The sequence below is a fragment of the Triticum urartu genome, chromosome 6, assembly GCF_003073215.2.
Source record: "Triticum urartu cultivar G1812 chromosome 6, Tu2.1, whole genome shotgun sequence".
NCBI lineage: Eukaryota > Viridiplantae > Streptophyta > Magnoliopsida > Poales > Poaceae > Triticum > Triticum urartu.
In genome coordinates this window covers 116,357,493-116,374,503 of record NC_053027.1, presented here as the reverse complement: position 1 = coordinate 116,374,503, position 17,011 = coordinate 116,357,493, and the positions used below count along the sequence as shown (strand labels likewise).

Sequence of the window (17,011 nt, the reverse complement as noted above, 5' to 3'; positions counted from 1 at the left end):
ATCAAGATGGATAAAATGCGCTTGAAGGTTAGAAAGATTAGAAAATATGCCATTGATAATGAGGCTTGGTATCATTATGCTGTTGGATCAATTGTTACCTTAGTTGTGATATTGATCGCATTTGTTTTTGCATTTAAATTCTTTATCTAGAGAGTTATTTGTATGTTTGTTTTATGAGAATAAGTGTTGTATGAACTTGTATTAATTTGGTCTTTTCGGTGTTGTGTAATGAAGATTAGCCGGCAATGGATGTACGATGACCGATGCTCTCCCCAGTTCGTTAATGGCGTGCATACTTTTCTGCTTGCGGCTGAGGCAAACAAGCGGGCGGATAGTTTTATGCCTTGTCCATGTGCTGGCTGTAAGAATGGTCAGAATTACTCTAAGTTAAAAACCATTCACGTCCACCTGTTTGAGTCCGGTTTCATGCCCCACTATAATGTTTGGACCAAGCACGGAGAAAGAGGGGTTATGATGGAAGCCAATGAAGAAGAAGAGGACAATAACAACTATCCTGGCCATGGGTTCCCTGAATACGATAGTACAACAATGGGGGAAGAAGCTGAGCCGGCAATGCAGGAAGAAGCTGAGCCAGCATTGCGGGAAGAAGCTGAAGAAGAGGCATCAGATGAGCCCGCTGATGATCTAGGTCGAGCCATTGCCAATGCAAAGAGAAACTGCGCAAGTGAAAAGGATAAGAAGTTGCAGCGCATGTTAGAGGATCACAAGAAATTGTTGTACCCGAGTTGCGAAGCTGACAAGAAAAAGCTGGGCAAAGAATGGTGTATCTGACAAGGGATTTGGAAAGTTGCTGGTAATGTTAAAGATGATGCTTCCAAAGGACAACGAATTGCCCGAGAGTACATACTAAGCAAAGAAGGTTGTCTGCCCTCTAGAGTTAGAGGTGCAGAAGATACATGCATGCCCTAATGGCTGCATCCTCTACCGTTGTGAGTAAGAGGATTTAAACGCGTGCCTGGTATGCGGTGCATTGCGCTATAAGATCAGCCATGATGACCCTGGTGATGTCGAGGGCGAGCGCCCCAGGAAGAAGATTCCTGCCAAGGTGATGTGGTATGCTCCTATAATACCACGGTTGAAACGTTTGTTCCAAAACAAACAGCATGCCAAGGCAATGCGATGGCACAGAGAAGACCGTAAGAAAAATGGGAAGTTGAGGGTACCCACTGACGGGTCGCAGTGGAGAAAAATTGAGAGAAAGTATAGGGAGGACTTTGCAGGTGACGCAAGGAACGTACGGTTTGGTCTAAGTGCAGTTGACATTAATCCTTTTGGGGAGCAGAGCACCAACCATAGCACCTGGCCTGTGACTCTATGCATGTATAACCTTCCTCCTTGGTTGTGCATGAAGCGAAAGTTCATTATGATGCCAGTGCTGATCCAAGGCCCTAAGCAACCCGGCAACGACATTGATGTGTACGTAAGGCCATTAGTTGAAGAACTCTTACAACTGTGGAATGGAAAAGGTGTACGTGCGTGGGATGAGCACAGACAGGAAGAATTTGACCTAAAGGCGTTGTTGTTCGTGACCATCAATGATTGGCCTACTCTTAGTAACCTTTCAGGACAGACAAACAAGGGATACCGCGCATGCACGCACTGTTTGGATGATATCGACAGTATATATTTGAATAATTGTAAGAAGAATGTGTATCTAGGACATCGTCGATTTCTTCTGAGAAGGCATCCCGTAAGAAAGAAAGGCAAGTATTTCAAAGGTGAGGAGGATCACCGAACGAAGCCTTGCCACCGTACTGGTGCTGATGTACATGATATGGTCAAGGATTTGAAGGTAATCTTTGGAAAGGGTCATGGCAGACAACTTGTTCCAAATGACGCTGACGGACACGCACCCATGTGGAAGAAGAAATCTATATTTTGGGACCTGCCCTATTGGAAAGACCTAGAGGTCCGCTCTGCAATCAACGTGATGCACATGACGAAGAATCTTTGCGTGACCCTTCTTGGATTCTTGGGTGTGTATGGGAAGACAAAAGATACACTGGAGGCACGGGAGGACCAGCAATGTATGCGCGGAAAAGACGGTATACATCAGGGTCATGCCAGCTACGCTCTTACCAAAGAAGAGAAGGAAATCTTCTTTGAATGCCTGCTCAGTATGAAGGTATCGTCTGGCTTCTCATCGAATATAAAGGGAATAATAAATATGGTAGAGAAAAAGTTCCAGAACCTAAAGTCTCATGACTGCCACATGATTTTGACGCAACTGCTTCCAGTTGCATTGAGGGGGCTTCTACCGAAAAATGTTCGATTAGCCATTGTGAAGCTATGTGCATTCCTCAATGCAATCTCTCAGAAGGTAATTGATCCAGAAATCATGCCAAGGTTAGAGAATGATTTGATGTAATGTCTTGTCAGTTTTGAGTTGGTGTTCCCACCATCCTTCTTTAACATTATGACACACGTCCTAGTTCACCTATGCGAAGAGATTAACGTTCTGGGTCCTGTATTTCTACACAACATGTTCCCCTTTGAGAGGTTCTTGGGAGTCTTAAATAAATATGTTCATAATCGTGCTAGGCTAGAAGGAAGCATCTCCAAGGGCCATGAAAATGAGGAGGTCATTGAGTTTTGTATTGACTTTATTCCTGACCTTAAGCCGATTGGTGTTCCTGAATCGCAACATAAGTGCAGACTGGGTGGAAAAGGCATGCTACACTACTAGAAATCCCCTTATTTCCGACGGTGAAATTACCGTCGGATATTTTAGTTCACCCTCAAATAATATGATAACCCACGATGAACCGTCGGCCATTATAGTATTAACCGACGGTACCGTCCGCTAAAATATTTGCCAACGGTAATAAACCGACGGTGTGCCGCCGGACATATGTGGCACACCAGCCAGCTAGACGATGCTCATAGACGACGGTTCCCCTTCGAATATTTATTTTTCTAGCAGTTATTGTTTCCCTTCGGTGGTTGTAATAGTTGACGGTATATTTCACCGTTGGCAGTTGTAATCGTTGACGGTATATTTGGCCCGTCGACAATTGTTATAACCGAGAGGAAAACTAAGCCATCAGTTATTATGTTTGCCAACTGTGCATATGCACCTTCAAAGATTCTATTGGTCAAGAGGGGCTCCAACATCATCAGTTTATTAATTCTTCAATGGTCTAAAGTCCTCGTCAATGTATTATGTACCCGAAAGTGTACTGTACACTACATAGCGCAAACATACTAGCTAGTTTTCCGTGCAGTACATAACATAACTCAAGTTTACCACCTAATGCTAATTTCTGTGATATCACTTTTTTAGTTCACACTCCTCCAAGACTTGTTTCAAGATCCTATAGAATTGAGATAATTATTTAAAATTCAACAGATAACACAAAGAAATTGGAAAAATGCATTAATACATTGAAATTCTGCGACAATGGAACAAGTAAATGAGGATATAGCTAGTTTCTAGTTACATAGTATATATTATCTGGAGAAACAAAATAAGATTGTGAAGTCTTCAGACTAAGCTTCCGAAATACGCTTCTTCAAAAGACATCAACTTCCTAGAATTTCACCATACTTTGTGATCTGCATGAGGGAACAACACAAACATGACAACAAAATATTGAAAGCTGAAGAGATCAGCATGCACAGGTGTATATTAATATGATTAATAAGCTATGACAAAACATGCACTAAAAAATCATATGTACATGCATTAAAAACGAGCTCATACAGTAGAGAAGTGAATTGATATGTGAGTTTCTAAACTCATCATACTTTCATACAAGCACTGAATTCAACAGAAGTGCACAACAGTGTGAAAATCATGTCAGAGAAAATGTGCATGCGTTTATCTCACTTCAGAAATAATCCTAGTTTTATCTCAAAGGTAACCATTAACATCTTTCAAACTATATGCGATGATATAGTTCCAAAAGGAACAACTTAGGAAATAAACAAATAAATTTAATATATTGATGATATAGGAATTGATGTCAGGTCATTTGCCTCCATGAGCTGATAATCTGGTAACACATTTATACGAATTTGCAACTAGGAACAATGAAATTGCTCAACTACTAGATATAAATATAAAATATCTATCTTAAGTGCTATTACTTGGATATTGCCTGCCAAAAATATATATTACAAATAGACATATTTGCTTCATCAAAACCTCACATAAACTCCTATATAATTTTGGTGAAAATTCGGCACTGTATTTCCTTCTTTTTAAGAGTGTAAACAAGATCCAATCATAACTGCGTTGAGCTTTTGATCAAACACGAAAAAAAAGTAATAACCACTTAGTGCAAACCTCCAAAACATTCAAGTTTTTTCAGAAGTTGTTTTATGGAATAAGTTGATAAGCTCAACTATAAAAAGGATTTTTATAGAAGTTGGTTGCAGTACAATATAATGAATGAATTTTAATTCTAGATGTGTGCATTATTTCATATCATGTAAAAAAAGGGCTACTACTTGCTTTTAGGGTCAACACATTCCAGCAACAATGGTCAAATTTGGATGTAAAATTGTTGATATCTAGGGTGCAAAGTAATTGAATATATGGGAGCAAGATGTCACATGAACAAATAGATGACAATTAGGAGAAAATGAAAGAAATGTGCTCCCTAGGAGGAATACAGAATGCAGGGAACAGAGATGCCAGATACCCCACAAGAAAAATGGCACAAAAGCACAAGTTCCCTTACTACAGTATGGACGTTCAGAGTATAGTTCTTACAGTATGGACGTTCAATGTACAGTTCTTACAATTGAGGTACTGCTTAACTATGTTATACGAAATATTTGACGTTAGTATATAAAGTAGACTTCAACTCATGCATCTGCAGGTCAAGGATTTGCCCCCTTATTTGACAATAGATAATGTCATGTTGAGAAACAGTTTCAGGATACATATAATAATTTGACAGTGGCTAGCAGACATCAGAAATGCTTATGCAGTAGCACCTTTCAAACGTTAGTACAACTGAATGCTCATTACAAATCTAAGCACAAAGAATACAGGCTCAATGCCAAACGTGAGCAAACAAAATGACACATGTTCTTGTATTTTTCGAATTCAGAGGACAAAAATCAACAAGTGGCATTCACCCAAACAGCTACGAGAGAAAGTAGGCCAACTATGCACATCAAAGAGTTTCTTACCAGTTACCATGATGGCGCCGTCGATGAGGCCACTGTTGGCAGGCGTGCAGTCGACATTGTCTAGCTCAACACAGAGGAAGATGGAGTCTGCAGGAGCTCAACAACGATGGTCGTCCAAGTCGTCGATGCAGGGGTGCCGACTCTGCGCGCAGTCCAACTCCGCTCACTAGTCAAGCTCGAGGTCAGCTACCGTGTGAGCTGCGAGCAGTTCGTACAACCTGAACAAAGATACAGAAAATGAGAAAGAAATGAGGAGAAGAACCAGCCAGAGTTCTAAGAGAGGGACCAACCGAATCTGCGTGGCTGTCGGCCTGAGATGAGCCTACACCGGATCTGGTGGCCGAGCTCTACTGATGGATACCATTATGCTCAGGCCACCAGATCCCGTCAGCCCTCCGTCATTGCCGCCCCTGTTGGTGATGGTGGAGCTCAACTGCTCAAGGCCACCGGATCTATGGTAGGCGCGCGCCGGCGCTGCGGCGACAGTCGAGAGATCGTTGGAGAGAGGCAGGGGAGGTGAGAGAGGGACGGATGGGAGAGGAAAACGTGCAGGCGCCGGCTTAGGAGAGATGGGGGGTATGGACTACACAATCGGGAGAGGTGGAGAATCTGCGAGGGAGTAGTTAGGATTTTGCTCGGTCGTCTAGCCTGACCTGGGCTGACTTCGTGTACTGAAGCCACGTTTGTGTCCATTCTTGACCCAATAAACTTTTTTTGAGACGTACCAATTATTCGTGTACAAGGAACCTACATGAAGAAATGTCCCAGACAAATCCTCCAAAAAAAGTGCCAGACAATGATCGTATGTAAAGAATAATATGCATAGTTCCCTAAAAAAGAATAATACGCATAGATGGGATCTTTGCTTAATTTTGAAATACAAAACTCATCCTTGTTATAATTCAGGATACTAATTAGTACTTGACGACACACCTATATTTAATAAAAACGTGGAGGCTAGGGTCCTTGAGTAGGATGTCTCCCACGTTCTATCCTGTCCCAAGTGTTTGTCTAGCGTTATCAGAGAGCGTGTAGAGGTGTGTCTCCGTCCGATCTTGTGAGATTCGGTCGGTGCGGGTCTTCGGTTGATTTGCTTTGATCCGGTCATTGTTCGTCTTTATGTGGGTGTTTACATGTTTGATCCTTTAGATCTACGAGTTTCATCGTTGGCGATGATTGCTGATCTGGTGCACTAGTCCTATTGGGCCTTAGCGCAACGACTTCCCAACGGGTTACCACAACAAGGTTTGCCCGACTCTCTCCAGTGCTTCTACTCGTCGCTGGATGGTCCATGGACTTGGTTGTAATTTTTATTACCTTCGAGGTTCTTTATACTGCCATAATTGAAGATGAATAGATTGGAAGTTTCTCATGCAATTTTTTTAGTAAATTACAGAAGGAACCCAGAAATAAAAATAAGAAAATAGCAAGCTGGTCCCTCCTTCCTACAAAGAGGACTATAGAATTCCTGCAAAAAAAGAGGACCCTAAATAGAAAACTCGATCCTATACAACCATAGCCTCACAGTAGTCGAGGACGACACCACTGGGACATCAAGACCTCTATGACTCCATGCGCAGACTCTGTGGAGAAGCAGTGCTACCTTCCTTTTACTTCCTTGGTCGGGAGGAAGAAAACAGGCCATCCTTGGGCTAGCGGTTGTTGTGATGTGGTGGAGGTGGACCATAGCCGATCACCGTAGCAGATGTTGGGCCGCTTCAAAGCAGCCACCATGGATGAACTCTATCCCTGGTGTAGAACTTCATATTTTCCCCTAATTTTTGTTGCCGCCGGAGCGACCTTGTATTGGAAGGGGCATGGAAAATCTCCTGAGGAGGAACCAATCTAACTTATTGAAGGAGCTTCCAGCGATGTGCTCCATAGAAGATGGCCAGCAACTAGTACCACCTGGACCGCAAGCGACATGAGCAACCAGACACTGCTCAGACGCCTCGGCAACACACTTCACTTAGGCAAGACGCCATGCGCCCACATGGTGAGGACCCAACCTCAACCTATATATACAGGCCTATGCTAAGAACCTCCTTAATCCGACCGGCCACACCATCAAAGATGGAATTGGGCCGGGGACGACGACCTCTTCTCGACAGTCAACATTGTCTTTGCTGGTGATACCTTGTGTAAGTGGACATATTTTTCAAACATGTCATTTTTTAAACCATCATATTTTATTGTTTTGGACCTACTTTAACCATCCTATTAGTGAAAAATAATATATAATGCAGTTACAATAGCATTGGTAGAACCTAATTTTAGGAAATTTACTTATACAGAAATTATCTGGAATATAATCATCGGTCGTTCCACATGTTTATAGCTACCCTCTATTGAAACATATCACCGAGGGTGGAAGTCAACCGTCGGTTATTGCTACCCCCTGTTGGGTATTTAATCTAATAACCGAGAGTGCCATATGGACCGTCGGTCATTTCCACTCATGGCCAAGAGTTTTAGTTTCACCTTCGGCTATTAAATTTCACCGTCGGGTATTGCATGTAATCTCCGAGGGTACAACAAAAACCGTTGGATATTACAATGAACCGTCGGATATTAAATTAGATAACCGAGCGTTGGGCTTTCCCTGTTAGTAAATTCGGTACACCGTCGGTTATTAGTGGTCATACTTGTGAGTTCACAATAACCGTCGGACACCACCACCGTCGGTTATTACTATAATGGCCGAGGCCGTCGGCTATTAGGTTTCCCCGTCGGAAATATGGGGATTTCTAGTAGTGCTAGGAGCGGATCAAATAATATGTATGGACGTGCATTCTCTTGCCCAAGCACACTACACAGTTCTACAGAATTCCGCCTTGGTGGCTCAGTATATGGAGGAACACAAGAATTTTCTACGCTCCAAACACCTGGAGCATTCTGACGACTGGATTACACGTGAATGAACGGGGACTTTCGCTGGTTGGTTGCAGACATGTGCCATGCATGACGCCGCTATACCAGTTACCATCTTCGAATATAATGACTTTCAAAGGGTACGAGATAAATGGGAATACATTTTACACGATCGCCCAAGATAAGAAGAGCACCAACCAAAATAGTGGTGTCCGCTTTGATGGAGCAACCAAGACGAGAAATGACACATATTATGGTTACATAGAGGACATATGGGAACTTAACTATGGACGTGGTTTGAAGGTCCCTTTGTTTCGATGCAAATGGGTCAATATGACACGAGGCGGGGTAACGGAAGACCTGCGGTACGCATACGAACCATTCGTCCTAGCCAATGATGTGGCGTAGGTTTTCTATGTGAACGACATGCCTACCAAGCCGAGAAAAAGAAAAGATAAGGATGCGAATACATCATACGATGAGCCAAAGCGCCACATAGTTCTTTCAGGGAAAAGAAACATCGTGGGAGTGGATGACAAGACAGACATGTCAGAAGATTATGAAAAGTTTGGTGAAATTGCTCCCTTCACAGTGAATATTGACCTGAGCATCCAGTTAAATTATGAAGATTGTCCATGGTTACGGCGCAAAGGGACACACACGAAGAAAAAGTTTCACACACAAAGATCCCACTTTGGGATGTGATCGGCTTCACTGTCATCACTTTCTTCTGTAGCGAGTTTCCGGACTTGTATATCTTTGTAATAGTTAGGGTGCTTATGTGTTTTGGCACTTGAAACGTGTACTTTTGTGCTTTGGACAAACGTGTACCTTTCTGACATCATTTGCTATTTTTCATGCATTTACTGATTTTTTTGAGCTAAATGACCCTGAAATTGAAAAGCACTACAAATGAACTCTTAAAAGGTTGAAAGTTGGCATGGCATCATCATTTCACCCACATAGCATGTGCAAAAAAGTACAGAGGGTTACGGCAAAAACTGGATGCACTTCGTGTACAAAATGGACAATCTCTTTCGAAGTATTAGGGTTTCGGACGAAAACTCATCTGTTACAAAGGCATTTCATTTTTTAAACTTATTTCAACTCCATACTTTTTGCGCGTTCAGTATGTACCATTCAAAGCCACGTCCTAAATTTTCAACCCTTTCTGACTTCGTTTGCTATTTTTCATGCATTTACTGATTTTTTAGCTAAATGACCCTGAAATTGAAAAGCAGTACAAATGAACTCTGAAAAGGTTGAAAGTTGGCATGGTATCATCATTTCACCCACATGGCATGTGCAAAAAATTTGAGAGGGTTACGGCAAAAACTAGATGCACTTCGTGTACAAAATGGACGGTCTCTTTCAAAGTATCAGTGTTTCAGATGAAAACTCATCTGTTACAAAGGCATTTCATTTTTTAAATAACCTAAGTATTACCAAATTGAATATAATGATAAAACACACTAATATTAAACATAAGAAAAAAGAATCACTGAAAAATCTATTTTTCAAGTTAAGTTATTCACAAACTAGTGATTCACACAAATTTCAAAGAAGAAAAGAAAAAACTACATAAAAAACAATATGGATGCCCGTAATGCCCAGCAGGCCCACAGGGCAGCACGACAAAGTTAGGCCCAGAAGCCTGGTATAGAGAGGAGCTCGAGAGAGCTACCACACTGGGGCTTATAAACCAGTGTGGACGCCCTCGGCTGGCGAGGTGGGACTAAACTTGCCACACCGCACCTGGGCCAGCTCACCTCCTTTAGTACCGGGTCGTGGCTCCAACCGGTACTAAAGGTCCGTGTGATGGCCTGGCTCATTAGGGATGATAGACTACTCATATCAATAAGGAATTCCTTCTTTTCCGCGAGCCCATTCAGACAGAACTACAAAGTTAAGCGTGCTCAGCTTGGAGTAGTGTCAGGATGGGTGACCGACCGGGAAGTTGCTCCCGGGTGCGCATGAGTGAGGACAAAGTGCGCAGAAAAGACTAGTATTGATCTGTGGGGCCAGTCTAGATCCTTCCAAGAGTAACGACCACCGGCGGGTGTGTCCGGGGCGTTACAAGTTGGTATCAGAGCTGACCCTCGCAGTTACACAGATGGTTGCGGACAGGTGCGTGGTCATGTTGTTCATGACGTTTGTGACCCGTCGTGGCACACGACATGGCACATGTACTGGACTGGAAGCACAGCCGTATGTGCCAAGAGGAAACGTTCCTGCGGCCCGATGAGGACGTCGGTTCCTCTGAGTGGGGGTGTATGTGATGGCCTGGCTTATTAGGGATGATAGACTACTCATATCAATAAGGAATTCCTTCTTTTCCGGGAGCCCATTCGGACAGAACTACAAAGTTAAGCTTGCTCAGCTTGGAGTAGTGTCAAGATGGGTGACCGACCGGAAAGTTGCTCCCGGGTGCACATGAGTGAGGACAAAGTGCGCAAAAAAGACTAGTATTGATTTGTGGGGCCAGTCTAGATCCCGCCAAGAGTAACGACCACCGGCGGGTGTGTCCGGGGCGTTACAGTCCGTCATATATATAGGACTTATGAAAATTTCAGTTTCTTCTTCTCTGTTCGTCTCCTCTCTGCTTCTTCGATCGACAGCGCCGCCACCCCCCATCGCCGCCCCCATCCCCGTCGCCCCCGTCTCGTCCCCGTCGCGCCGGCCCCGTCGACTCGCGCGCCGCCCCCGTCGCCGGCCCATCCCCGTCGACTCGCGCTCCGCCCCCGTCGTCGGTCCGTCCCCGTTGACTCGCGTGCCGCCCTTGTCGCCGACCCGTCTCCGTCGCCATCCCCGTCGACTCGTCGACCCATCGCCTCGCCGCCCCTGCCCGTCGCCCCACTGTGAGAACCCCGCCATGGCAGCCGCCCCCAAGCCCGCACACACACACACAAACACACACTTAGATGTTATATTTTTAGTTTTTAGTTTTTTTCTTCTATTTTTCTGTTTTTTAGTTTTTTATTCAAAGGTTTTAGATGAATGAATGAATTACTTAGATTTATGTCAAATGTCAAAGATTTTAGATGAATTGATTAATTGGATTAATGTCAAATGTTAGTTGAATTTTAGAGCAAGGAAATGTTAGATGAATTTTCTGTTTTTTAGTTTTTTATAGTTTTAGTTATAGAAATGTTAGACAAATTTTAGATATAGAAATGTTAGTTAGATGAAAAGTTAAGAAATTTGATACTTATACACACACACAAACACTATTCTGATCACGGGATGAGAATAATATTCTAATCACAACCTGATCTGCCCGCTAGTAGTACGTTAAACTTCCCTCTGAACTAGGTTGAACTTCCGTCAATATTGCCCAAACGGGGTTTGCGATATACCGTTGAAAAGCTATGGACACCAGTATCATGACCCAACTTAAATTTTTGTCAAAATGTAAGCCGTTTAAGAGAAGTTTTGAAAATAGTTTTTTCTTCACACAAAAAACGTGAATCGTATTTTCGATAGCATTTCTAAATTGTTTATTCGAATGAGGCAAATAATATGGCGTTGGAAAGCTGCTGCAAAACCGCTCCTTCCACATGTTGATAGTTTTCTCTAATTACATATGGTTAAAGATTAATTTGGAAAAACGTAAAATTTCGCAAATTGAACAGTCGAGTTCATATTTTTGATGTCATTTCTAAATGGCTAATCCAATTGAGGCATATGATATGGCGTTCGAAAGCTTATGAAAATGCACTACTTTTTCATGTTTAAAGTTTTTTATAATTTTGGGCCATTTGCATTTCTGTCCCTAACTCGAACCACCTAATCAGATATACCCCTAATTTGAAAGCCTGCTCAAATTTGCCCCTCCGCCGTTAGGTGCCTTTATAGAAATGCCCTTTTGCGCCGTTACCGTCTGGTCAAATAGCTTTGACCGTCCTGAAAAAATAGCAAAAAAATCTAAAAAATCTAAAATTTTGTGAGATCGAAGATACTCATGTGCCCAAGGTGTGTGCAAATTTTCATGCTATTTGGACACTCCAGGAGCTCGTGGCGAGGAAAAACAGTTAATCTGCACGCTTGTGAACAATAAATTTGAAATAAAATAGCAAAAAATATTAAAAAATATGAAATTTTTTAGCATCAAAGTGGCTTGGGTGCACAAGGTGCTTGCAAGTTTTTATGATCAAATGACATGCGAGGAGCTGTAGCAAGAAAAAACAAAATAGTCATTTTTTCCCAAGTTTTTTCCCGAGCTAAATTTTGTTTTTTTCTCCACAAGCCCCTCCAATGTCCAAACACAACAAAAATTTGCAAGCAGCTTGCAGGCCCGAGCCTCTTTGATGCCAAAAAATTTCATATTTTTTTGAATTTTCTTATTTTTTTTGAATTTACTATTCACAGGCTTACATATTTATTGTTTTTCCTCTGACACGAGCTCTTGGAATGTACGAACAACATGAAACTTTGCACGCACCTTGCGAACCTGAGTATCTTTGTTCCCACAAATTTTCAGATTTTTTAGAATTTTTTTGCTATTTTTTTCAGGATGGTCAAAGCCCTTTGACCGGCTTTGACCTGCTTTGACCGGACGGTAACGGCACAGAAGGGTATTTCTGTAAGTGCACCTAACGGCAGAGGGGCAAATTTGAGCATGCTTTGAAATTAGGGGCAAATCTGAGAGTAGGCGCAAATTAGGGGCATAGATGTAAATGTCCCAATTTTGAATGGTTAAAGAGTAATTTAGAAAATGGTACAAGTACCACCAAGTTCGTATTTTCAAGCTCATTTTTTGACCATGCATCCGAATGCAGCAAATGATATGGTGTTGGAAAGCTTGAACAAATGCGAAAATTTTTGGTATATATTGTTTCTCCCAATTTTTTATGGTTTAAAGTCAATTTAGAAAATGGAAAAACGTATTTTCGCCGTAATTTCTACAAACTTTATCGGAACGGGGCAAATAATATACCGTTGAAAAGCTACGGAAAATGCGGAACTCTTTCATGTTGACAGTTTTCTCTAATTTCTAGCTGTTGTCAAGTAATTTCGAAAATGCCGAGATGATTCATTCCGCCTTTATCGCGAAACAGATTCGTCGAAAATGCACCGCGTGAAGACCTGAACTTCTCGGCACGTGTACTTGAACTTCACTCTGTTTTTTACGTGCTATTTTTTGCTTGTAGCTCTCCATCCACTCGCTGGAATTGAGCAAGTGATATACTGATGGAAAGCTGATGTAAACACGCAACTTTCCCATGTTGATCATTTTTTCATACTCGCGATGGTTTTAAATGTTTTTCATCTGAAATTAATTCAGTGTAGTAGTTGAACTTATGTGGCAGTTCTGTTTTGAACTTCACTCTGCTTTTTACATGTTGTTTTTTTCCCGTAACTCCCAAACCACTTACCGGAAATGAGCAAATGATATACCGATGGAAAGCTATTGAAAACACGCAACTTTTTCGTGTTGATCGGTTTTTCATACCCGCGACGGTTTTAACGATATACATAAAACTTTTAAGCCATTCATCGGAATGTAGCATATAATATACTATTGAAAAGCTTATGAATAGGAGCATCTTTTTCATGTAGACAGGCGTTACAATTTTTTTGTCGTTTGGGAGTAGTTATTAAAATGGCAAAAACAACATCGTTTTTTGCCTGTTTTTTACATGTAATTGAAGGTCGGACGTCTCGCACTAGAGACCTTGAATTTCACCAGGAGGAGCACGTGAACTTCTTGCAACAAACCTTTTAAGCTTTTTGGTTTTCTATTCTTATATTCTTATCTGACACGCATTCCGTGTGGTAGTGGAAATTCCCGTTGTTTTCACCTTGAACTTCTGTCACATATTTTTGCTTAACCTCTCTCACAAGAATTTTTAAACTTTCTCAGGCAGAGCACTTGAACTTCTAGCAACAAAAATTTTAGCCTTTGCTTTTTCATTCTTTTTTTCATAGAAATACACACAGTGTAGTACCTGAACTTCTGGCAATTATCAATCTGAACTTCTATCGGTTACGTGAAAATATCAGAGTTTTTATAGACATTGAACCACTCTACCTTTTTTATTTGAACTTCATTGTGTATTTTTAGAAATGTGAAAATTGGAGGATTTTATAGAAATATCGAACTTCTTCGCTATTTTGAATTAAACTTATTAGTTTTATTCTTTAGTAACGGGAAAATCCGAATTTTTCAAATAAATATCAAATTGCCACGTTTTTTTTTCAAATTGAACTTCTTGGTTTTATTTATTAGTAGTGAGAAAACGTGAGTTTTATATATACATTGAACTGCTCCATTTTTTAAAATTGAACTTCTTGGTTTTGATCTTTTAGTATTGGGGAAAATGCCCAAAATGGCATTGTTTTTTGTTTTTGTTTTTCGAGCTTCTAATCCTAGGTTTTAATATACTTTGAACTTATGTGCTATTTAAATTTGAACTTCACATATTTTATTTTTTTGAGTTAAGAATTGTGTTCGATTTTATTCCTTAGTAACAAGCAAAAATTTGAGTTTTTATATACTTCGAACTTCTTTGTTATTTGAATTTGAATTTAAATAAGCATAAAACTATTATTTTAAATTGAACTTCATACTTTTATTTTTCATAGAAATATAAATAATTTGAGTTTTTTCGTAAACATCAAACTACTCCGTTATTTTATGTTGAACTTCTTGATTTTATTTTGTTTAGTAGCAAGGAAAATTTGAGTTTTTAAAATCGAACTTCCTAGTTGTTAAAATCTGAACTTCTCGGGTTTTTTGCTAACTGTGAAAATCAAATGGTGAAAATCAATTGTTGTGTTATTCTAAATTTAACTTCTAGGTTTTTATTTATTTTAAAAAACAAAATTTTGGATTTATTTTTAATTTCAGTTTCAACTTCTAGGTTTTTTAGAAACGGGGAATATCCATTTTATATAAACTTTTTTGAACTACTCTGTATTTGAAATTTGAAATTTTTGTTTGTAATAAACATCAAACTTCTTTGTTATTTAAATTTGAACTTCTAGGTTTTTTTCGAGATGAGAAAAAACCCATTTTTTAAGTTATTTGAACTTCTTTGTTATTTTAATTTAAACTTCTTGGTTTTATTCTTTAGTAACAAGGAAGTTTGAGTTTCGTAATTAAAATTGAACCGCTCATACTTTACTTTGAACTTCTAGGATTTTGAGAAACCAGGAAAATTTGACTTATATAAAAAAATTAAGAATATAAAAGTCACCACATTTTTAAGTTTTTTAATTGCTTTAACTTTTTTACTTTATGTGAACTTCTGTTTTTTTATATTCGAAGTTCTCACATTTTTTCCCGAGTGAAGTATAGAAAGAAAGTGATTGAAAAACACTAGAACGCTAACCCCCTGGTTTTGTCACATTAGTTTTCATTGGTACGTTAGCATTTTCCCCCATTTTGCATGTCATTTTCAAAACTATAGCTGTTACTTTTTTCTGGTAGTAGATCATCACCCAAAGAAGCTTCATTTCAAAATAAAAGGAGGAAAAAAATTCCATATTTGAGCAAGGTTGTACTGGAGTCCAAAATAAACAACATGCACTAATGCGTACATGTTTTTTCTTTTTACAACATAGCATTGTTCTATATAGAAGAATATTCTTCTTAATAAGTTACATTAATAATTATATAATTCAGAAGCAGAGTGCCACGTGAGAAGCGGCGGCCTTTTTCTCTACCACAACTTCATTTCCTTTTCCCTATCCACTCACCACACATCACCGAACAAAGAACTTTGTCCCTCTTTTTTCTAAACTTTTAGGAGTGGGATCTCTGAACATTCTGCTTAGTTTTCCTTCGCATCATTGGTAGTGCGGGTGCAGCTCTCCTGGAACTCACCCTAAACTACGTATTGTTTTCAGACGAGCAAGGTCTCTCAAGTTGAACTTCTATTGTTTTGTTTCTGACTTTCTTCCTTTCTTTTTCACGTTTGAACATCTGACAGTCTTAACTTATATGTATCTTTGTACAGTTCTCCTATTTATATATGTGAACGCAGTGCCGTCTAGTTTGCATAGAACATAAAACTAAGAATTGACAACAAATAAGAACAAACAGAAGATCAGAATTCCCAAAATGAAAAGTTTCACATCAGTTAACCATGCACGTTCAGAGTAACAACTATTAGGAACACAAGTAATTTTTTGTTTAGGAATAAAAAATTTGCTCAGAGATATTTAGAAGAGCACCTTCCATGCAAACTATACAAGAAGTCACTCTGAACTTTGGTATTGCAAAAATATCAAACATAGACAATGATCGAGCTGGGAACGATGGCCACGCCATGCTGGGTGCCGAGGAGGCGCTGGCGGTGGTATCAACCAGGAGGGGGAGGAGCGGCATGGATCCGTCTGGGTGGCGACGCGTCGGGTGGTGAGTGGCGGGGGTCGGCGGAGGTAGTGCAGACCCGAGGGGATGGCTGTGGGGTGGCCGTGGGGACCCGCTGGGGATGGTGGCTGCTCGATCCATGGCGGTTGCGTGAGGCCGACTGCAGGTTGTGGCCTCCTCCATCTGAAGTTTGACGTCTCCTCCAATTGCAGCATAACACCCTCCGCGCGTGGGCTAGTGGTCATCGGAGTCTCGGAGAGTGGAGGGTGGTGAAGGATCTTTGTCAGATTCGGCGACCTCGAGATGCTCTAGCAGGTGGTGCGACACGTCGTCGGTTGGGGGCGGGGCGGCGGCGGTGTCGCCAGCTAGGTGGCGGTGCTAGAGGCCATCGGCAGCGGGGCGTGGGAAGTTTCCCACGGCGAAGCTCAAGGGCAGAGGGCCTGGCGGCATGGTGGAAGGAGGGGGAGGCCGGCTCCGTGGTGGAAGAAGGAGGGGGTGACCGGCGCCGTGGTGGAAGAAGGTAGCGGTGGCCGATACATCGGTGGAAGAAGGTGGAGGTGGTCGGCATAGTCGTCGGGGCTAGAAGGGCTGCGGCGGGAGGCGCGCCGGGGGGCGGCGGATGAAGGCGCAGCGGCGGGAAGTGATACGTGTCCAATGTAT

The 17,011-nt window shown here is 41.3% G+C and overlaps 1 long non-coding RNA gene across 1 annotated transcript; it reads right to left on the bottom strand.

The window, feature by feature from the left end:
- Nucleotides 1–3,269: 3,269 nt before the first annotated feature.
- Nucleotides 3,270–5,791, bottom strand: LOC125514358. Its single transcript, XR_007286358.1, has 3 exons — nt 5,454–5,791; nt 5,164–5,381; nt 3,270–3,576 (listed from the first exon to the last, which is right to left on the bottom strand). It is a non-coding gene; the product is annotated as an uncharacterized LOC125514358 (long non-coding RNA).
- Between the last annotated feature and the right edge of the window lie 11,220 nt (nt 5,792–17,011).